Genomic DNA, 24478 nt, shown 5'->3' with positions numbered 1-24478 from the left:
CTTCCCCCTCACTCTGGAGTGCGCCGGTCACCGCTTGCAGGCAGCGAGCCAGTGGGGCCCGGCCCTGACCTGCGTGGTGGTTTGGCAGGCGAATGCAGCGGAGCTGGAGCGGTTGGTTTTTGCTTCTTGGGACAGTTGGCGGCTAGATGACCTGGCCCTCCGCCCAGTAAAAGACCCCACCAGCCAAATTACGGCGACGGCGTTCAGAGGAGTGGTTTCCGGTAGAATGGCTGGAAGCTTGACTTGAGTGGTTACAGTAGTGGACTTCGGTGGGCGGCCTGCCTTGGCGTATTCCAAGCGAGGCGCCACTTGAGACTAACTGGATCCAATCTGCAATGAGTACGAGGGGCCCGAATTAAAAACTACCGTTTCAAGTAACATATCCACAACATCGAAGTATTAGCATTTCATGCGTTCCAGGCCACTCAGGAGGAAGTCGAGCAATTCGCCGCCACGAAATTCACGGACAAATTCTGCAAGCGGGCGGTTGCAACTTGCTGGATAGTTTTGATGATGCGGATAGCTTCATTCTCGGCGCCCTGGATCTTGAATCTCAAAACTTGGAGGAATCACGAGGCGCACTGTCGCGAGAGTCCTCATCCTGCAAATCCAAAACAGTCACGAACCAGTCGGCTGCCGCCCCATCTAGGACTGAGCCGATGTCCCGTATTTTTGCGCGTTCAGACCGGTATAGATCATCATAGTCTTCCAAGTGGGCATTGAGTTGCAAGATGAAGTAGGGAAGTTTAGAAGCGGTCCCATCCAAAACCGGGCTGGTATCGGGGGCCGGAAGTAAGCCCGTTCGGCGGCTCTTAAGCCTGCTGGGAGGAGGTGGTTGCGCTGGCTGAGCAGGTTGGGCAGGCTGTTGTACAGGGGGGGGCTGGAATCGCGGCTGGCGGTGCGGCTGGCGTTTGGGTGGCAGGACCCGATGCAGTGGCCCCCCTGGCACCCGGCATGATCAGTAACAGCATGAGTTCCCGACTTAGGCCCCCTGGTCTGCTGCCTCCTTAGTTCCCTCTCCAAAGCAATAGCTCCCTCTCCTTGCGAGTCAATGCATCTTGGTGCGCGTGCAAAGCAGCTTTCGCCCTAATTTAAACCAGTTCGTCCCGTTTAAGGGCTTCAGTGAGTTCACTGGCGTGCGCGGAACAGAACGCATTTCAGCGTTACCGTTAGCAAATCCAGTCTGGACTGTTCCAGGACTTTATCATGGACTGACAGATTCTGGGCATATTGCCGTTGGGCGTCTTTGTACAGTCCAACTTCGAGCTGGACTTCTTTGCGTTGCCTGTTCCCGGTCCCTCTGCAGGGTTTAGCGCTCTTGCTGCAACTGTGCCCGTTCACTCCTCCCATGGCTGGCGTTCGCGGTTCCATGCAGCAGGCATCTCGAAGTAATACTTCCTGTCCCGATGCTTCTCTGCTTGGGAGAGGAAACCCGGTCCGGCTGGGAATGCAGGCTTTCTTCAGACTCTTAATCATCAGGAAGCGAGCCCACCGGAGACACCTCGTAGCCGCCCGTAGCCACCGGTGGCTCCCCGAGGCACCTCAGGTCGCGGTCGCCCGGACCGGGATAGAGTCCCGATTAGGAAGCTGATGCGGATACCCCTCCCAATTCCAGAGTTGAGTCCCGGTGTCCCGCTTTGGACGGGCCCCAGTGCTGTGCCGCGGTGGTTCTTTAGAAGCATCACCAAAATACGAGAGTCCAGGAATGATTCAATGGATTCCTGGGTTGCCGCATGAAAGGCGGTCAAGCCCGTCTCCTCCATGACAGGTTGCATCTGAGGTTTGTAAACCACACGAGAACAGCAAGAAATCCGACCCACAGCCGCTCGATCCATAGACGGCGCCCCAAACGACCCACGGAAGGCCCCATGTGCGTCATCCCGTCCCTACGTTCCAGCGGAGTAAAGGAAGACTCGTGCTGATAGGAGGCCGGGAAAGAGCCACCAGCGAGGCCCGTTCTCCTGCTGGTTCCTCCAGATCCAGAAGGGGAAGGTCGAAGACCCTCTTTGAGGAGCGCTACCGCACCTTCATGAGTAAGTCCAACCTCTCCATGCGCCAAGACAAGAGGTCCACTGCACAGGAATATAGATGGTGGGGTTCCTGCCACAATATGAGGAATTCCGCCAGGCATAGAGGAAAATAAAAAAGGCTTTGGTAGTAAAAGTCCATTTATTAAGACATCTTAGAAAGCTCAAGTACACGCAGTGGCAGGAATGACACTTCCCGCCAGAAGCACAGGTTATAATACCAGGCACCCCATCCCCCCTTCCTGCTTCCCATGGGAACAGAGGCTTCATCTCCCGCGCAAAGATAAAGTCTTCGCCGATGCATCTGGCCCATCGCCCGGGCTGTGGAATGCACTCAAGGTTACTTCACCATCAACACCATTGAATCCTTTACACCTGCCCCACCCACGTGTACCAATTGCAGTGCTCAACTAATATCTCCCAGCTCCCTACCACTACCCTGGCCTACATAGTGAAAGAATATGTAATAGTTTCATAATTATAAATATTTGGTGTGGATTCTTGGATAGTGCAAATATTATTGTGGCGTTACTTCTGGTAGTGCATGGATTCATGGCTATAATTTTTAAGGTGTGAAATTTAAAGTATTTGGGTGGAAAACTCCCTAGGAAGCACACTAAAATAAGATCCATATGTGAACTTGCTTGCAAAACTCATAAAGATAATTTCTTCCTGTAGTTGTATATGAACAATCACAGTGCAAAAATTAAATCTTTCAACAGTACTGCTAAGCTGTCAGTACATTAATTGAAGTTAAGATATTTAGTTGATGTCTGTTTAAGATACTTACAGGGTGCAATGAGACACAGCTTTAAAATAATGTACAACCAATCCTGTTGACAATGTGCACAGGGTAGCACAAAAGGGGAGATTTATAGCATCCTCTCCATTTGCTGAACACCTTGGGAAGAGAGAGAACTGCTCTCAACAGTAAAGTTTGATGGAAAGCAATGACTTATTTTCATTTAGGTGGAACAAGAATTACTAAAAACAAAGGCCGGCTTCCTTGATCGCAGCCTCACTTCATACGCTTAGCCAAGAGTGCGGAGGCGTGGGGCCGGAAGCCATTCACTTACAAGCATGTGAGGCTACGTGAAGAAGCTGAGCGGAGGCCCGGCGGAAACTGCGGCTTGACTCCCTGCGGGAGCCAGCCTCTCAGCCTCCCTCCCGCCCACTCCACGGTGTCCTGCATTAGCCTGCGAGGCGTCACAGCCCGCCCATCGCTGCCCCTCCTCAGGCCCCTGGAGGTGCCGGAGGAGACAGTGAAGGCGGGGAGCCTGCTGGCCTCCCGCAAGCTGGCTTAATGCCCGTGAATGGAAGGACACCGCGAGGCAGAAGATCGGAGCATCTTCCGGCGCTGGTTAAGCATACCCGACCGTTAATCGAGGAAGGCTCCTTCCCAACAACAACCCTCTAAAGGGTTCCATTTGTTTAGAAAGCGGCTTGACTCTCGCCCCTGGGGAGGAGAGAGAAGAAGAGTCAGATGCGCCGCTGCTAGATTTGCAGCAGCTTGGCCTGGCTTGACCGTGTGCGACCTGGGGGCGCCTTTTTTGGCGCCCCCAGGCCGTCATACATGGGCCGTGCGGAAGCGGCCATAGTATTTTTCTTCCTCATGCAGAGACCAAAGTTAATTGCATATCTTTTGCTCCTTTTATGACACTTTCAAAATTACCAGAGAAATGGCTATGTGCCTGTACAAGAAGAAAGGAATGATAAACCATACTGGCTTGACTTTTACCTGAATGAGAGATTTTCAAATCAATCATGGTTGTTAAATTGATTATAGCTTCCCTTGATAAATTGCAGGGTAGCTGTCAAAATTAGTTGGGTATTCCTTATCATAGTGTTTAGATTTTCTGTTCCTCACATAATAAAGATTCCAAACAGAAAATTCTACAAACTGAATCACAATGGAAGAGATTAGTAATAACAATTTCTATATGTTGATAACAAGAGATCCAGCCCAAAATAAGTGCATCTCTCAGTTAATCTCTATCTCTGTGGTATGATTTGTCCTATTTTCTAGGTAAAACTTGACATGACTTGAATCATGCCCACAGTCTAAATATACAACAGCTGAGTCAGATGGGTCTGCAGAAATCCTGAACAGATGCCTGGAGATAGTAATGGGATGAATGAGGGCTAATAAACTGAAGCTCAATTGGGACAAACATGAGATGCTGCTGGGCGATGACAAAGTTGCTTGAGGACTGAGGAGTCAGCCTGTCCTGTAGGAAGCTGCATTCCCCCTGAAGGAACAATTTTGTGGCTTGGGGGTATTGATGGAACCTGGCCTTCAGATGAAGTCCACTGTGGTGTTCAGCAATTTTCTGCAAGTAGGCCGTTAGCACTAATTTTGGGAACCACTTTGATTCTCCACTGAACTACAGTGGCATAGTGACAATGGGGCGGGGAGGATGCGACGCCCCGGGTGGAACCACGGTGGGGATGTGGCCAGGCCATGGAAGGGGCATGGTGGGGTTGTTCTGGGGCACTCCGGGGGCATTCTGGGGGTGTTCTGGGGCAGGGCAGGGGTGGGCGCCGCTGCAGCAGGGGTACAGGCTGCGCACATGCCCCAGGCACAATTTTCTCTTGCTCTGCCCCTACTGCTCTACATGACTCTAATCTGGTGAACCAGGTTTGTTTCCCCACTCCTATGCATGAAGCCTGCTGATCTTGGGCTAGACACAGTCCTCTCAGAACTCTCTCATCCCCACCTACCTCACAAAATGTATTTTGTAGGGCGAGGAAGGGAAGGAGTTTGTAAGCTGCTTTGAAAGTCCTTAAGGAAGATAAAAGCAGGGTATAAAAACTAACTCTGCTTCTTCTCTGTGGCACATAGGGCCTGGCATACCCACTATAGCTGTTCCTTCAAAAGTGTGATCTGGCAGTGGTGATCCATGGTCTGATTATATCCAGGTTACATTACTGTAATGCACTTTACATGCCTTTGAAAACAGTCCAGAAATTTCACTTGTCAAAAATCCAGCAGCCAATCTAATGTCAGTGGCAGAATACAGGGGTCATCTTGCGCCTGGTATGCATTGGCTGCCCCTTTGTTTCTGGGCACAATTCTGAGTGCTTGTTCTTACTTTTAAAGTCCTAAAAGGCTTGAGGTCAGGTTACTTGAAGGTCCAGCTCCTCCCACACTGTCCAGCCTGCCAGTTAAGATCTGTCTCTCTACGTCCTTGCCTTCAGAGGCTAAGTGGATGGCAACCAGCTTGTCCTTTACAGTAGTGACACTTGCCTGTGAAATGCCCTTCCCCTTGAGGCGTGTGTGGTACTTACATGGTTTTCTTTTAGGCACCAAACCAATTTTTTTCAGTTCACCCAGGCTTATAGCAAAGGGGTTGATGTTTTAACACTATTCTGTTCTGGAAATTTGTTTTAAGTTATCTGTGGTTATCTTTGTTGCTATGCTGGGTTGGATTTTTTAATGCTGGATTTCAGTTAATGTTTATCAATGTTTTGTTTTTATTATTTCCTGAAGAGGCAGCATAAAATGTTCTAAACAAACAAACAAATTAATATTTACAGTTAATGTGAGCTGAATGCAGAATTTGCATGAACATCAATTATCATAAGCATTGTCAGACATGATGTTTAAGAACAGCAGCATTGGCAAGAAGTTATGTAGATTACTCAGTCCATACACATATCCTCCAAATGATGTTGCAGGATGTGCATTTCATACATTATACATTTACATAGCATACAAGTGAAGTACGTGCCCAGTGACTTTGACCTACCTGAACCTTCATAAATAAAGCAAATGTTGCAAGAACATGCTAAATATACAGTTTGCTCTCACTGTTTGGAAAAGTGAGGCAGTGTACCAGTATAATTTAACACAGCTTACATTCAGCACTAGCATACCCGGCCACACATTGCTGTGGCATGTTTCCCGGCGGTGGACAGGGCAGTTCCTTGTCGCGTCCCTTCGGGTGTGGGTTCCTCAGGTGGCGGGCGGCTGAGCTGTTAGTCTCCCCCGCCCCCGTCCCGGCCCCAGTATGCTTGGGGCTGGGATGGCTCGCAATCGGCTGGTCCCTGGCTTCTTTCGATGGATGCTGGGCTGGCTTCCTCCTTCCTGGCTGTCACACGTGCAGAAGGGTTCCGTTCCCCCCCCCATCCTGGACCCAGTGTGCTTGATGGGGCACAATCGGCTGGTCCTGGCCTGGTTTCCTCTGTCCGGGCTGTCGCTGGCGGCTAAGGTTTCAGTCCCCCCCCCCGCCCCCAGTGTGCTCAGGGGCGGGATGGGGCACAATTGGCTAGTCTGTGGCTTCTTTCAATGGCTGCTGGCCTAGCTTCCTCCTTCCGGGCCATCATTTGCACCTGGTTCCGGCGCTGGCGCGCCGGCTGTCTTCAAGGCTTTTACGGTGAGGTGCATGCGCACAGATCCACACCCCTGGTGAGCATGTTTACCTGGCTCATGTGTGTTACCTGTGCCATTGGAGTAGTGGAAAACACGCTCGCATGAATGAGCAACGGTCCCTGAAAATTTCAGGGCGTTTGCTCCAGCGGTTCCTGAGTTAGAGTGTGACTAACAAAGTCACGGTTAGCTTTTTATATATATAGATAGATGATGTAGTCCTAGCAGTGTCAGACAAGGATATGGGAAAGCCAGCCTAGCATGTACACTCTGCCATGGAAAATTGCTGGGTGACCTTTGGATAACCACACACTCGCAGCCTAACCTACTTCATAAGGTTGTTGTGAAATGGCATGAAGGGAGGGTAAAGATGTAAGCCATTTTGAGTCCACACTGGAGGGAAAGGGTATAAATAAAGTAAATAAAATAACACAGGACTATCTAATTGCCACTGGAAATCTTTCCTTAATGTTTGTGAGTGGGGGGGGGGTCCCCCCCAAAATCACCTTGTCAGATATGTGTGGCTTGTTCTGTTCTCACCTAGATATTCCTAACCTGCTGGGAAACTCTGACCATTTATGCACTACACTTGAGGTCTCCACATTAGGGGTGAGTACAATCTTTTTCATTTGGCAAATTTGGGGTTTAGCTTTTTAAAATCTGAATATTTTTGGTAAAGCCAAATAAATCCAATAACATTGGCCTCATTCAGTTTTTACTAAACATTTTTGGGTTTCTAAACCCCAAAGATGAATATTACCAAATAAAAAAAATTATGTACTCCCTGCTGCTTTTCCCCAGGTCCATGTGGACCAGGGAAATGACAGTGCGGAGGGCAGGGTGGGGGGGGGAGCTTTTACTAGAGTCCAGCAATCAGTTGAAACTTTGCGTTCCCCACTGCAGTTTCCCAGGTCCACATGGACTCCAGCATCAGTTGAAGCTCTTGCTGCTCCCTGCCCCGCAGCTGGAAAAGTTGAATCATATTCAGCTTTTTTGGCACCAAGGCTATTCATTTTTTTAAAAGGCTATTGGGTTGTTGTTTTTAAAAACCAAAAGCCGATATATCTTTGGGGGGATATTAAGGTGACCCCTACTTTGCATGGAGCATACATTCCCTTCAGATTTGATTCTCAGATATATATGTGTCCCACTCTTCAGAACTCACTGTGCCTCAGATCAGAAAAGACCCATGGTTTGTGAAAGCAAGCAAAGGGTACTTTTCCCCACTGCCCACATAGCAGATCAGTGTGCGCTTTGCTTCTTTTGAGTTTTTCACTCTTCCCTGCCTTCCCCTGCCCATGCAGGAACAGTTCTGCGCTCTCTCCTGTCAACATTTCCAGAGTGTTGATGGGGTTTCTTTTTAAAAATTTTATGCTTTCTATCTATCACTAAAGCCGGCTTAAAAAAACAAAAATGGGTAGCAAACAACCTCCTGACTTGGACGCAAGGGGCAGGCAAAATGGTGGCTCAATGGTAGCTGGGGAAAACAGTAGGACACCTCCTTGCATGTAAATGAAGAAATGCTGTTGGACCCACTGTGAAGCAAAAACAGTAAGCACACAAAGGGTACCTCACTTCACCTGGACAAAATCAAATAGGTTAAATATGTGAAGAGGAAACTGCCATGTTTCTAAGTTCTTCAAGAAGTTTGGCAGATTCTTTCATAGCTAGAGTCTTGGCTACTATTATGAGGTTAACTACTGAGTGTGATGCTTTACTCTTTGATATAAAAATATCCAATTTCCAAGACACTGTGAAACATTCCCTGAAATGAAATGAGTCCCTGGTTGGTTATGGTTCTGGTAGAGTATTTTGAATCATGTATTTTCAACACATCCATCTTTTAAAACTCATTTGTCTACTTGGTTGGGCAAAGCCTATTATTCCCCTGTGGAAATCATATATATGGGGCATAGGAGGGTGAATAATAAAATAACATTTTAGAGGAACTGTTTCTGACTTGCTGGAGCAGTTTCCTTTTATAGCTCCATCTCTGGATCCCTCCCAGCCTCGCTGGCTGACTTATTGCCTTCAGTAACTCTTCCCCAACATTATGGTCCTACTTGAAAGTTTAGATTCTATTCCCAGAGCTTGATAGTGTGGGCAGAGAGAATCAAACTACAAGCCACAGGCTTCATTCTAAAGAACCCAGTAAATGAGAATAAATTGAAATACATTTTATTTTTAGAGCTGCATGATTCCTAGATGGATCGATTTACTAGGAACTTCTGGTATCTCTTCAGAAGTCTAGCTTTAGTTTGAAGGATGGCTCTGGAAAGCACATCTGTTTTAATATTTATATAGCCTTGGTTTTCTTCCAGTTTGTTGTCATGGTTTTTCCACAGGGATCTTAGTGTCAAAGGGAGCTTTAATCTCAATGAGAAAGGTAGACTAAAATGACATAAACAATGTAAATGAAACTGTAATTTGGTATGTGTATGGGAGGAGGTTTGATATTTCTCTATTGGAGATCCTTAGCCCCCTCTCACAGAACTACCACTTCTTGGGATGAGGAATAGCACTATGCTTTACACCAGTTTTCTGTGACAAAATGGTATACATGGGACCTGAACTGGACCAGGTGGGAAGAAGCCCCTAATCAGGACTATCAATCAATCTGTATTCTTCAACAGTCAAAGAACAGCATAAACTTCACAGATTCCCCACAGATGTTAATAACTCATAAACCTTAAAATAATTTCCACTAAAAACTTCATAAGGATAAATTATAAATTTAAGTATTAAAATATAAAAGATTTGAAATTCCAGTATTTATATTTAAACTTTAGCTCAACAGTATCTGACGAATTTTACTAGCTACAGTGTAGAACTTTGCAGTGTAGAACTTTTACTAGCCACGGTGTAGAATGTTGCAGTTCTAACCTTTGGGCTTTTATCTATAGGTAACATCTTGACATGCAACGAATCTGAGCAACCAGGATATCTGTTAAGCAAGAGGGTAATAAACTTAAAATGGTCCAAGGCCATTTCTGCACGGTCCAAATCCCGGGATGGGCAAGTGAAATATCCCAGTTCATGAAAGTTTTCCACAAGGTTCCTGGTGCTAAAGCAGGCCTGCCCCAGTGTTGCCCTGTGATATTTCCCTTACCCAGGGATTTGCATATGTGGGGATGCATTTGTGGTGTAAATACAAAAGACCCAGGCTCATGCAGAACTAACTGGAGTATTTCCTCCTGTTTTTACTTCTGAGTAGACCTGTTCAGGCTCGCTCCCCAAAGAACCTCAATTTTGACCTGAAGGGACCACCTCTAAAAGACAACTGGTTCAGCCCATTCCATGCTAGGATTTTTATACTAATATGAATCTGTTAATAGAGATGCCAATTTGAGCCAGTTATGCTAGTAATTTTTTTCTGTTTAACTGTTCCTTTTGAAAACACACCTGTTGAGGAACAGGCAGCAGCTGATTTTAATTATCAGTTCCTGGGTCAATATTTTGGCCATGCAGCCATCTATTCATTTGGCTGATTAAATACAGGGTGAAATCTGTGCTAATGTTATGATATCATTCCATGGTCAGCCCTGTTGAAATGAATAAGAAGTCTTTATGTGTAAATCTATCTTGGATAGTTTTCAGCAGTCCATGACTGTGTGTACTTATTTTTTGCTCCCACTGCTTCATTACAGCATCTGCTATATGACATGCCTTCAGAAAATGCTCTGAAAATTCCATATGTGGAATGTTTACAACTAGACTATAAGACTATTTATGTCATCTGGCTTCTTAGATCAAATTTCTCTGCCTCCAGTGCCTTAATATTATAAGCGTCTCCTCTCCACAAGTACCTACATTTTAGCAGTCTATTCATAATAGTTTTCAAAGTGAAGGAAAGTAAAGCAAACTATGTTTTGACTGCTTTTGCAGATGTGACTCTCAAGCTTTTATTATTTTGCATTTTATGCTGCTTGTTTACTTCCTATATTTGGGATAAAATTTCCATTAAAAATAACATTTAAACAATATTCAACTTGCATTTCATCACTGGTACTTTGTGGTTTGCAGCAGAGCATCACATCTTCAATTTGCAGAGAAGAACCTCCCACTAAAAGAGCCATATTAACTTCTATACATGGCATGAGACCTTCACCTCAGGGAGGTTTGCCAGTTCCTCTTGTGGGAATCACCTGCCAGCCACAAATCCCAGAAGACAAGGGCCTTGCCTACTTTCCTAAAACATGGAGCAGGTGCCAGATTGGGGAACTGTGCCTACAAGAGCCACAGATGGTGTATCAAAGAACCACATTGACTCTGTCTGCATTATACATTGCCATCTAAGGACTGGATGTTCATAATGTCTGTGCACTGAACCAGAAATTAGAAAAATAGTCATCTAGGTCTGAGCTGAAGCAAATCTCAAGGGGCATAGCTAAATCACCTAGAGCAAATAAATAAGCTGCCTTTTGCTTTTCGTGGTGCCTAGCCTGTCTTTAGCCTGACTGAATGTTTGAACTCACTGTTGTCAGTATACATTTCTCTCTACTTGTTACTGTCCAGCACTGCTCTGTGCCTCGTTGACTCAAAATGATAACCTTCATTGATGTGGGGGAGAAGGCCTTCAACATCATGTCATGTAATCGGTCTATTAGCCCATTCACCAGAGCCAACAGAAAAGGGCTGTTTATGCATGCATTACTTACCCCGTGGCTTTTTGCTTTGCAGTGAGTGTTTCCCATGTTTTTTGTTTACACAGGGATTCTCCTCTTGCAAAGAGTCTCTAGCTGAGCCAATCCATCATTTTGTCTCACTCCCACTTCCTATTTGTTTCTGAGCAACCTCCATGTGAGAAGGTTGCCTGCCACCTTTGTGTGTGTGTGTGTGCCATGTCAATTTCAAGTAAATTTAAAGGGTCTATTGCTCTAGTAATAGACCTTTAACGTTATTTTTTTAAAAAAAATTAAGTCCTTCTGATCATTTTGAAATGGTGGCCCAAAGAGTGGGAAGAACTGCTGTGGTGTGGGCAGGAAAAGGCATTGAGGAGCAAAAAAACCCAAATAAAGCCTAACATATATGGATCTCCTTTGTTTTCCCTGAAAAGAGAGACAAATCATTATCCCTAAGTATCCAAACAGAAGTTCACACACACACAAAAACAACCCAGTAACTCTCGTAAAGAAATTATAACACAAAGATAGACTATACAGTGTAAAATGTGTGCAGTCCTCCTGTGGCACTCATCAAGTGACACAAAGACACATGTGAAGAGTATTGGGAAAGATACACTGTTCTTGAGTCCACACAGATGTGACTGAAAACTGAAATCTAGTCTTTCAGGGAGAGGAGGTTGCTACACCATTCAATTAACTTTCTGAATATTCAGAGATTTCTGGTCTCCTAAGGTTTAGGAAAAGTGCTGTAATATTAAAGTCCCAAAGGCCAGATCATAAATGTGTTCCAATTAGTTTGAAATGTCCCATTCTATTCTATATTTCTACATAGCTCTGGCTCTTCTAGACCAGTGATCCCCAACATGGTGTCCACCAGAGTCCATCCTAGTACCCACTTCTTCCCCAAAATATCTCTACCTCATAGCAAAGGCTTTTTTAAAAGATCATGAAACTAATCCTTAATTAAAATGAACAAGTTTCTTCTGCTAAGGCAGACTTTTCTTGGAACAGCTCCCCCCTTCCCCAACTAATCTGCCAAACCAATAAATAAGAACTTTAAAAACCCGCCGAGAAGATCCTCCATCAGTCTATGTAAATACCATGTCAAAAAAGTTTTTAAAAAGACACCAGAGTCAGAAGTGCCAGAGGCTTAATTCATTCCCTCTCTTAGGAGCAGGTTGGCTTGCATTTGCAGAGGCAACACTCTGCCAGCTGGCCATGGAGGGGCATCAGCTGCCCTGGCAGGAGAATGAATGAATGGTGTTGTGTATAGGTCATCCACCAGAACAGAGCATGTAGGAGGGAAAAGACAACTCAGCGGTTTGACAGCAGGCCATATCATCGTTCCATCTGCTTATAGCATTTGCTTTATGTATTATCAGTACAATCATTGAGGATATTCACAGACCAAAATCTACACAGCATAATAGCTGGAAGACACGTGCGATTCTTTGATTGGGGTTACTTAATGTCTTGCTAGGAATAGTCAAAAACACTGGACATAGTGAATTTTTACACACACTGCACAAGATTCTCAGAATAAAATAATGCTCCAATCATTTATTCAGAGTTAGAAATAAAGGCTGCAGTTTAATAACAGTCTTTTAACCTGCAAAGGGAGGGGTGGTGTACAAATATACTAAACTAGTAGAGCACCCATGCTTCGCTACGCATACTTCATCACAGGCTCACTATGAATTTCGGGGTGACATTCAGCATACTTCATCACAGCCTCTCTATTAACTTTGGGGTGACATTCAGCATACCTCATCACAGCCTGTCTGTGAACTTCTGGGTTGTTTTTCGCATATTTTGCAGCAGCTTCCCTTGTCTTTTTTTAATCGAATCTGTAAAGCGCTTTCTGCGTTTTATCCCTCTCCTCCCTTTAGCTGTTTCAACAGAAGGAACAGGTTCGTATGCATTGAGGAGGTCGGTGGTAGAATCCAGTTGGGCCACCATTGGCTCAATTGTGCTTTTTGTTTGGTGGGCATTATCAGAACTTGTCGATTGGACACATGGAAGCAGAGTGTCAAAGTGCCCTTCATTAAAATCTCCTGTGAAATGAATCATTTTACTCCCTGTACTGCATCCTTTAGCTTGGCAAGCAGGTTTTTAACTTTCACCTTTAGAATGTTCGTGCAGATGGCCAGAGTTCAACAGTAACACAGATGGCCAGAGTTCAACAGTAAATGTGTAATAACTCAAGTAAAACTGAATATTTTGAAAAATCCTCTCTTAGTGAGCACCTAAACCACATTATGAACCGGTGCGCCAAATTTCAACTTTGTAGGTTAGGTGGTTTTTGAGTTCTTTTGATCAGTCAGTCAGTCAGTCAGTCAGTCAGTCAGTCAGTCAGTCAGTCAGTCAGTCAGTCAGTCAGTCAGTGGTATTTCGTGTTTATAGATATAGATTAAACAACCAGCAAATCGTATTTCCTCTTTATAAGAGAAGTACTGAGGATTCATGATTTAATTTTTCTTCACTGTGTGTTTTGGTGATGGGAAGGACACTATTAGATACATTAGACAAATGTTTACAAATGGCAAGCAGAATCTCCAAAGTTCAAAACAAGTCTGTTTTTCAGAAGTTTGAAACTGAATTGAAAACATTCCTTGCATTGCATTTTCTCACCCCTCTGTGTCATCCATTATTTTTGTAACATGTTTAAAAGATCCTGCTTTTTGAACAGGGGAGGGGTCATGTGGCTTGCCAATTTTGCCTGGCTAACTCAATATCCATTGGGTCTAGATTACAAATGTCGTGCCATGTTTGGCTATCTTCCCCATCCATTTGACCATTACACACAACAAGAAGAAAAATATTATGTAATATTCATGTGGTCTTGGGACAAATCCACAAATTACCACTTCCTCAACCCTGTCATATATAAACTGTCATGTATAAAGGAATGTCTCTGCCTTTAGAATTCTATCACTACATTAGGAACCCATAGGCACCATAGCACCCTCCAATGGCATTCACTTCCTTTCCCCCATGACTTTCCTCATGCCAAAGAGCCAGGCCTGGCTGTTGTCTACTTAATTGAAGGAGAAGATACTTCAAGAGATTTGAGTGGGGAGAACTCTTACTTGACTCATGACCAAATGACTCATCTAGTTTGACTATGTTGCCAATGGAAAACCCTACAGGAGAAAGAGTTTGGCTGCTTCCAAAGAGGAAGTGAAATCACAGTAGAGAGAACAATAAAAGAAGCTCTGTAGGTTTCAACAGCCCTACTTACAAAACGGTCAGTGGAAATTTAACCAGGGTCTAGTCTGCAAGCTGTCAAGGGTCTTATTCCATACTCCATACCACCATTATCAACTGGGTGAAGTTGCAAAAAGTGTTAGATTTAAAGCACATTGTTAAATTAACAATTTATGAAAGAACAACGGGTAGATTTAAAGAATTTTGGAGCACATATGCATTATAGATAATGAAAAGCATTCAATATCTGGGTTTTTTAAAAAAATATTGCTTTGTATAAAGATGCTTTCTTTCTTATTAAGCAGATGCTTTTATCAGACAAATGTGGTACGCATCTAATTGTTTCTGCAAGTAGAAGATAATTATCATCTATTATTTTGTTTAAATAAGTTATAAATAAAACCATACAATTCAAATGAAAACAAAGACAAACAAGACAAGTTTCTTCTATGTGCTACTTTTCAGCCAGATTCCTTCTCTTCTTCCTGTTATGCATGGCTCATAAGCAACCTCCCCCTGTGCCTTCTCATCTATGACTGTTCTGCAACATAGACTGTGATAGAAAAGTCCTGACTAGTATTAACAAAAGTTTACTTCCAAGGGGGTCAGAGGAAGAGGTGAGGTATAATCTTATGAACAGGGCCTTCACTTTTTATTTGTAAGGACATGTTAGTGGTGAACCTGTAGTCTTAATCTGTGTTGTGATTTCAGATTGCATTATAACTTGAATCATTTAGAGAAAGGTGCATTTAAAATGTTTGAAAAAATAGGTAAAACAACGGCGGAAATACATGTTTGGTAAAATGCAAGTTCCTAGTTACGGTTGAGGGGTAAGGAGTCCACTTCACTCCTAAAGAATCATAGAATCATAGGCCCTTTCTGTATGGGGCCAAAAACAGCAACCCAGGGATGGAGAAACACCGGTCCCTGGGGTGCTGTTCGCACAGGTGCCGCTGCTGCAATGCAGCAGCGCCATCCTGTGCGGCCCCGAGCGGCGCGAAGGCGCTGCTTTCCACCTCCTTTCCCAAGGGAGATTTTTGGAAAGCGCCGCCATCACGTTGGAGCGGTGCAAACAGCACCACGCTGAAGATGCCTCTTTCCCATCCCCCCACTCACCTCGTTCTCCAGTGTCAATCTGAAGGGCTGCTAAGACACACCCACGCTGCCCTCCGACCCCTGGACATCAGAGGGCAGCATGGGCGGGTCCCTGCAGCTCTCCAGACTGATGCTGGAAGACGAGGTGAGTGGGGGGGGGGACGCAGAAGAGGAGGCTCCCTGCGGAGCGCCGGCCTCTGCAGGGGCCGCTTGCACGCTCCCGTGCGAATGGCCCCCTCCCTTCCACCAGCATAATTTCTGCTGGTGGAGAGGTGCCCTTTCCACCGTGCGGAAAGGGCCAGACAGTTGGAAAAGACCTCAAGGGCCATCCAAGTCCAAGCACTCCTGACAGATGGCCATTGAGCCTGTCTTGAAAAACCTCCAAAGAAGGAGACTCCACCACACTTCAAGGTAGTACATTCCACTGTCGAACAGCCCTTACTTTTCCTGATGTTTAGGTGGAATCTCTTTTCCTTCATCTGGAATTCATTACTCCTGGTCCTAGTTTCTGGAGCAGAAGAAAACAAGCTTGCTCCCTCACCAACATTACATCCCTTCAAATATCTAAATAAGCTATCATTATTGCTATACTGTTGAAATGTATTTTTTATCATGTTGTTAGCCGCTCTGAGCCCTTCGGGGATAGGGAAGGATACAAATATAATTGAAATGAAAAAAAAGAAAAAAAATGAAATGTCACCTCTTAACTTTCTCTTCACCAAACTAAACATACCCAGCTCCCTAAGTCTCTCCTCATAAGGCATGGATTCCAGACCTTTTGCCATTTTGGCTGCCCTCAGCTTATCAAGATCTTTCTTGAATTGAGATGCCTAGAACTGTACCCAATATTCTAGATGAGGTCTAAGAAGATCAAAGGTCTTCCCTCCATGCAGCGATCCTTCATCGGACACTCTGCATCGTTTTTCCACTGAATGGTATGGTAAAAGGGGACTGTCCAGGAAAATACATGGCATGGAGGTAGATCTTTAAGAAGATGCCAGTTCATTGAAGACCAGTTCAGATGTTCTATAGAAGTGCTTTGGATCCCCTGGTCATTTTTGCACGCATTATTTACCCCACAATTGAGAAGCTGTTGATTCTCTAACTTTGCTTCACAGTAGGGTTTTTCTGTTCACATCATATTTTTTCCCTATGTTTTTTTGTTTCCCTATCCTGGTTGATCTGCCATTTTGCCTGTCCCTGCCTCTTTGTTGTTGCCATGCAACCTCCATTTGGGAGGTTGTCTGCCACCATTTTTGGGAGAGAGGGCATCTTTTGGCTAGCGTTAGATCACTGAATGCCTTGTCAGCTTCACCAGGGTTCTTGCTCCAGTCTACAGCTTCAGTGATAGTCTTTAAATGTGAAAAAAGGAAGCCGGCAGGGTGGTTGGTAAAGTGAGAGAAAGTACTGTTGTGTGGGTGAGGGAAGGAGGAGAAAAGGGAGGGAAATCAAGGAAATGGTAACACATTGGAATCTCCTTCACTTTCCCTATGAAGGGAGAAAAAGATTGCACTTGAAGACTTTCAGAAACTGCTGGGATTCTCTGATCTGAGAGCAGGGTGAGTGCCAGAGAAGGGAAAATATGTGCATAACCATGAATCAAACCTGAAGGGAATGTACGCTCAAAATGAAGGAGACTTCACATGCATAAATGGCCCCTGTTCCTTATGTAATATCAAAAGCAGGCAGTGGCCTACCTTCAAAAAATGGCACCTGGGGCAAATTCTGAAATTGCACCCCCACCCAAAATTGGGCCCTTTCTGCCTGCAAGATGTTATAGCACTTTATGGGTCCATGTTGCTACAGAACATTGTTTTCTACTCTCCCATTGCCAATGATTATCCTGCACTATAACCCCCCCATGCATGTAAATACATCTGTGAAAGGCCCATAATGTCTGGCAGGAGCATGCTGACAACTCTTCACAACCCAAGGTGGTGGCAACCCATCCCCTTGCTTGGTGTGGGAAAGGCAGCCAGTCAGTTGGCCAAGACTAAGCCAGCGATTTCCCCAGCACAGTGATTTTCCCTCCTGCAGGGTTGCTGCTCTCCTACTGGGTAGCTCTCTTGTTCTCACCCCTCCAGGCTTCTGCTCCCTCCCCTTCCCTTTTGGTCACCTCAACTCACCTGGCCTTAGCAAAGGGTGCAGCAATGACATTCCCCTTGGTACCTCTGGCTCAGTAGCAGCTTGCCTGCCCCACTGCGGCAGCGAGGGCTGCAGCCATATGCATGCTCAGCCAGATGCCCCAGCATCTTATCCTCTCCTGCCCTGCTGCAGGCTGCTCCCTTGTGTGCTGCATTGCTGTGGGGGAGAGAGAGGGCAAGAGCACACTGGGTGACTCTCTTGGTTCAGCGGGTGGGCCAGGTGAGTGGTTGGTGGGCTGGGCAAGTGATGGATGGGCCAAGCGGGCTGTGAGTGATCTGGGTGAGCAGCAAGTAGGTGGAGGCTGATGGGTGGGGTGCAGGGTAGAAAAGGGGAGGTCGAATACATCCCCACATGACCCTCACAAGTGGTGCCCTGGGCATCAGCCTCTTCTGTACCACCCTTTTACACCACTGAAAGCAGGAGCATGTTGATTTCACTTGTCATCTGTGTGCTGAGGATGAATTCCAGAGCATCTCCATCCCTCAAAATTGGTACTAAATATTAGTGGAGATGGTTACTTCATATGCCCATGTTAATAGAAGCAAAATCTCCTGGGGTACAGGACACAGCATGCTTTGTTTGGGCACCCCCCTGTTAGTCCAGGAAAATCTCTGAGTGTCTCTGAGTGTATTAAACCAGTGGATGAATTAGTTTCCCCATGGAGTTTTTCTTCAATCACTGATGATAAACGGGAACTGGTTTTATTTGGTGGTTCTGCTTTGGCTTTGTGTGACTTTATCTTAAGGTATTCATGATTACCTGTGTACCTTTGACAATTATCTGAAAATGCCTTTAAACATTCTTTTTTAAAAAGCAGCTAGTAAAATCTACTTCTACAATAAATAACATACATTAAAACACATTCCCTGCCATTTCAATGCATTTGCCTCATTTCTCTCATGGAGCAGAAATTTCATGTCCCAAGAGGTATTCAGACAGATGTGTTAATGCATCGTATAGCCCTGTGACTCCATTTGAGATTATGACTTCTGAACTCCATTTCCAGTGAACTGATACATGTGTGCTCTTGGCTGAATTTAACTGGAGAATTTGGGATTAACATCTTGGCCATATTAGCAAGACTTTATTGCTACAGCTCAGTGTCACTGACATATACAGCAAATACATTCCTGCTTTCTTTTTCCAGGGGTATTGGCCATTAATTCAAATCTACTTATCACGGTAACACTGGGATCTCTTCAAGCATACAATTAAAGGAGAACAGTGTGGCTTTTCAGATTCTCAAGTGACAATAGAATGTGAGTATCTGAGACTTTTTATGAAAATGGCACAGGATAATAAGATACTAATGGAAATTGTAAGTGACAAAAAACTAGAAGAACCCAATTTAGTTAAATGCTACATGCACATCTTTTTAAAAAATATGACAGGAGGATGCTTTCTTCCTCATCAAACTTGAGTCATCTAAAGGCAATTACAAAGTGTTTAAAAAACTGCTCATATTTTACTTTATACAGGACTGACTGTCCTTTGGCCCAAATCTCAGCCTGTGAACAAGATTGTCTGTAGTCACCAACATTCCTTGACTCAATACCCTGCAAACTCTTGCCTCCACATACACAACAATTACAATCAGGTATGTGTTGGAAAGATAAGTGCATAGCAAATGGCTCCAGATTAATTATCACCAAAAGCATCATTTTGAGACAAGTGAGGACCACTCCTGCTCAGAAGAATCACCACTGGACCTTTTTACAATGTTAACTTTAAAAACACTTTTTTTAACATTAGTTTTTGAGATATCCCAAGAAGAGAGAAAATGTTGCATAGCATAATTGTAAGGATCTCAGTCGTTCTTGTTTCCCTTACAGCCTAACCTGGCCTTGACGGAGATTCTTTTGGCCGGGCGTCCGGCCAGGACCTGCACCAACCTTGTGAGAATGCTTATCTCGCTTTTGCATAGTAGAATTCCGTTCTCATGAGAACGGGGCAGGGGGGATGGGTTAGTCAGCATTATAACCTGTTGTTTGAGCGGGGTTGCTCATTCCTGCCATGTCGTGTGTGTGTGCTTTCCAGGATGTCTGAATAAACGGACTTATAATCAAAGCCTTTTATTTCTTGCTCTTTGGAATTCCTTACATTATGGCAGGAAACTGAACTCCATATTTTTCTCTTGACTGTGTTTTGGATCTCTGGTGTTCTAACATGGCAGAGATTTCGAGTACTCTTGACCATCGTGGAAGGCACGATAGCCCCCATAGAGGGTTTCGGCCTTCCCTTCCAGGAGCTCCGAGGATCCGGAGGGATGATCCGGTTTCGCCTGGTGACTCTCTCCCGACCTGCGGGTCCAGTTCTGAAGTCTGCCTTCTTCTTCCCTTGGAGACGCATACGACATGGTTCAGATCGGTGGTGGAGATGCATGAGACTTTTGGGTACAGCGCTTCTATCTTATGGATCAAGCGCCTGTTGATCGGGTTCATTTCCTCCCGGCAACGTGGGGATTACAAACCCTAGATGCAGCCAGTCCCTGAGGAGTTTGGATTATCTACCATTCATGCTGACACCCAAGAATCCATTGAAAGTTTCCTGGACAAATACGCTTTCGAGGATATTCCCAAAAAAAGATCCCAGCAGCGGTGAGCATAGGCACCGGAGCTCGTCCCTAAAGTTAAGCAGCCGGAAGCAGGGACGATGACGCAGGGTTGGATCGGGATGATCGGAAGAGGGTTCCACACCGCCTGGCAGTAACGCCAAACCCGGGACCGAATGTTTAAGCGTTTAATGTGGAAGTGAAATAATGGAGCAGTTGAGGCGTGGAGGAAAAAAACCATCAGAGGAGGAATCTGGACCCCCGATCCCGTAATGCGTTACTCCATGCCCTCGAAAGAAAATTGGGACGCATGCGTATTGGCCATGCTGCTTGGGACTTTCTAAACTTCGCCTTGGGAGATGCCTGAGCGCGAACTGTGGGAAGAGGAGGGCGAAAATCCGCAACGGGACCGTGAAAGTCTGCAAGCGGGACCGTGAAAAGCGAACGCTTATAAAGGAAATCCAAATGGAGTTGGACCGTGGAAAGAAGAGAAACGCATACTTCATGTCAATAGGTATCAACAGAATCTTAACGATTCATGACAAAGTGCTGGATCAGTCTTCAAACTGGATCTTTTACAAGTGCCAGCGAAAACATCAAAGCCATCCAAACCCAGAATGAACTGACTTTGAAGCCATTCAACGAGACGAAAGAGCCAAATTGGATCGAGAGTGGGCAGCTTTGCACGCGCACCAAGATGCTGCTTTAAACACCGCAAGGAAAGGGAATTGGCTGAATGGGAGCAAACTCTCCACGACGGACAACGTGAGACGCTTTGGTTAGAGCCTCCTCCCAGTTGGTGCTTCTACCACTCTTCACCCCATCGACCGGGCGGCCCTCCCTCTCCTGCAAATGGAGGCGCTGGCGCTCAGCGGCCCGGGTTCCAGCACTTTTCAACTTGGGGCACCTCCTCAATTTCCCACCTGCTTGCCTCCAGCTCCCTACCCTATCCAGTACCAACAACCAGGGTTACATGCAGCAGCAACCCCAACGCACGCGACTCTAGATGCCTTGATTGAAAGAGGGTTCTACAGGACCCCCCATCCCAGCTTGTGAGCCTTTGATGGTACCGCTGTCCCAAAACTTCCTTTTACTTCTATCCTGCAACCTCGATGCTCATATGCAAGTGAATTTCATGATCTATATCAGTTCTGAACGCTGAAAAAATACGGTGACATTGGGTCGGTGTTGGATGGGGTAGCCGCTGAGTGGTTTGTTACTCTCTATGAATTGCAGGTAACGGGACGATACCCGCGACGGTAGCGGGCTTCCTCCAAGCGCTATGCATTCGGTTCCAAGATCCCAATGCTGAAAACGATGCTATCCGTACAGTAAAAAATCCATCCAACAGGGCAACCGCTCCTTTGCTGATTTTGCCCGTGAATTCCGCGCAGCGGCCAGTAAACTTCCACCGGACTGGCCCGTGAGCGCATGAAATGCGGTATTTTTTCGAAGCAATGGATATTAAACTTCGTGAAACAGTGATCCTTATTCGATCCCGCAAACGCCAGGATTGATCGAGCTCGCCTCGCAGGTTGCTGCCCGCCTTGCCTATGCCCGCGCTGGAGGCCGCTTCACGCCTGAAACCAGCCAACACGCCCGCGCCGGCCACTAGAAACCAAACCCGCCAGATGCCGAGACCACGCCGGAACGCCGTCGCCGCTTTGGGATTGTGCCTCTACTGCGGAGGTCCTGGCCACCTGGCTGCCAACTGCCCGAAGAAGCAGAAGCCTCCCCTCCCAGGGGCCCACACTCCGCCTGCCAAGCCTCCACGCAAATCCAGCCTGCCAACTCAAGGATCGTCCAAAAGCTACTTTTGATGAGGATGTCGGGAAGAGGAAGAAACTGCGCTTAGTCTTTCAGCGCACCCGTGGATCTTAATCCTTCTCCTGATCCGTGAGTGAAGGCAGCTTCCATTACTATTTTGACTTCCTTAGCCAACCCTAGTAAACATACGCCAGATTTTGGCCTCTGCACTTGTGGACTCAGGTTGCTCCCACTGTCTTATGAGGCCGCGAGTGGCTTCGAAGAACTCGGTTTAGACCGAAGTTCCCTTGGTGAAGCCCATTCCTTTCACCCAAATGGACGGTAGCCCACTGGGTGGTGAGGGTCCGGCCCGTTCAAAACCCAACCGGGGTACTTCTCCTCAAGTTGCAACGATCATTGGGAAAAGATTAGTTTCATTCTTGCTCCAGTTGCAAAGCACTCCATTGTATTAGGTATGCCATGGCTACTTTTACACGAACCAACCTTCGCTTTGGAAGGAACGAATCCTTCAATTCTCAGATCCCCTGGCGGAGATCACATGGGATGGGGAAGATCCATCGGTAGGGGAGGGGGAAGCAACCATCGCTACAGCTTTCAATGTACTGTCGGCTCCCCTTGCTGTAGAAATCCCAAAGGCGATCAAGACCTATCCAGAGTTTTCCAGGAACAGGAGTGCGATCAGCTTCCCCCATAGAGATACCGATTGCAAGATCCTGCTACAACCCGAGCCCAATTACCTACTGGTAGGATCTATCGCATGAGTCCCACCGAGGAAAAGGAGCTCCGCCTTCTTAGATAAAAATTTAGCCCGTGGATTCATACGGCGAGCCACAAAACACACACATGCCGCCCCTGTTTTATTTGTTAAGAAAAAAAGACGGTTCGTTGAGACTTTGTAATTGATTATCGTGGATTAAATGCTGTTTCCATCTCCAACAAATATCCTTTTGCCGTTAATAAAGGACCTGTTGGATGCCCTAGGCAAAGGCCTGATTTTTACCAAATTGGATTTTATGGAAGCTTATTATCGTGTCCAAGATCGCTGAGGGGTACGAACATTTAACAGCATTTAATACAAAATTCGGGCAATATGAATATTTAATAATGCCCTTCAGATTAGCTGGGGCCCCAGGGGCTTTCATGGCCCTCATAAACGAAGTATTACATGATTTGTTGTACAAGGGAGTAGTCGTATATTTGGATGATGTTTTGATTTACTCACAGACCCTGGAAGAGCATGAGGCTTTAGTCCGGAGTTTTACAACGCTTACTTGATAACTCCCTCTTTGCCAAGTAGTCAAAGTGGTATTTTCAACAATCCTCAATAGACTACCTGGGCTATCGAATCATCCTCTGACGGTCTAGAAATGGACTCGGCTAAAGTGGGTCGCGAGTGGTTGACTGGCCTGCCCCCCACCAATAGAAGGGAATTGCAATCTTTCTTAGGCTTTGCTAACTTCTATCGCGGACTTCATTCCCCATTTTGCCAAACTTGCCTTACCGCCACTGATCTTTTACGCACTAAAGGAAAGGACGCCCGCTGCCAAGCCCGGGCCCCTCCCCTGGTCGCAGGAATGCCAATTAGCTTCCAGCAGCTGAAAACAGCTTCTACAACTGAGCCAATTCTGACACATCCCGACCCTGAGCTTCCTTTTCATCGCTTCACGTGGATGCTTCGGACAAGGCGCTACGCTGCCCTCTTGCAGAAAAAATAAAGACAATAAATTGGTACCGTGTGCTTATTTATCCAAAAAATTTTCTGGTTTCGAACTAAACTGGACTGTCGGAGATAAGGAAACCGCTGCCATCAAACTCTCGTTGAGCACTTGGCGCCATTGGTTAGAAGGAGCCAAGCACCCCTTTCAAGTCTGGTCGGATCATAAAAATTTGGCTGCGCTTTCCACACCCCTCAAAATGTCCGCAAAACAATTACGTTGGGCTGATTTTTTCTCTCGCTTTTCCTTTACGGTCCATTTTTTCCCCGGTAAAAGCAATAAGCTGGCTGATGCATTGTCCCGCCTCCCCGGGGAGGGGGGAGACGATCCCCACGGGATATTCCACGACGTTCTCTCTCCCTCCCAGCTAGGATTGGCTGTCACCCCGCCACAATCCTCTACGTCACCCCCCTACGCCCATCCCAGCCATCGCCTCCCCTTCCTCCAGGAACTCAAGGAGGCGGGATTACGCGAGCTGCCAACAGAGGAAAAAGATGCACAGCTACGCTTGGAGGATGGTGTCTGGAAAAGGGGGGGTGTTGGTACGTTCCTACTCCCCTCCGAAAGCAGGTTCTTCAAGCATGCCATGATGCCCGTCCGGCTGGGCACTTCGGGTTTGTGAAAACCCTTCACCTAGCCCGCCGCCAGTTTTGGTGGCGCTCTATGCGCAAGGACGTTGAGTCTTACATTAAAGGGTGTTCCATATGTGCGAGGCCAAGTCAATACCGGGAAAGCCTCATGGATTACTGAAACCTATCCCCGTTGCCTCCCGACCCTGGCAGGTTATTTCAATGGATTTTATCACTGACTTGTCGAACAGTCACGGGAACACTGTTTTGTGGGTGGTGGTGGATCTCTTTTCCAAACAGGCGATTTCATTCCTTGCACCACCATACCTTCAGCTCCCAAACTAGCCCGGTTGTTCATTCAACACATCTACCGCCTACATTCCTCTCCTGAGAAGGTGGTATCGGATC

The sequence above is a fragment of the Sphaerodactylus townsendi genome, linkage group LG06 (genome assembly GCF_021028975.2).
Source record: "Sphaerodactylus townsendi isolate TG3544 linkage group LG06, MPM_Stown_v2.3, whole genome shotgun sequence".
NCBI lineage: Eukaryota > Metazoa > Chordata > Lepidosauria > Squamata > Sphaerodactylidae > Sphaerodactylus > Sphaerodactylus townsendi.
The sequence above is the reverse complement of the archived record's forward strand: the minus strand, read 5'-3'. Positions refer to the sequence as shown.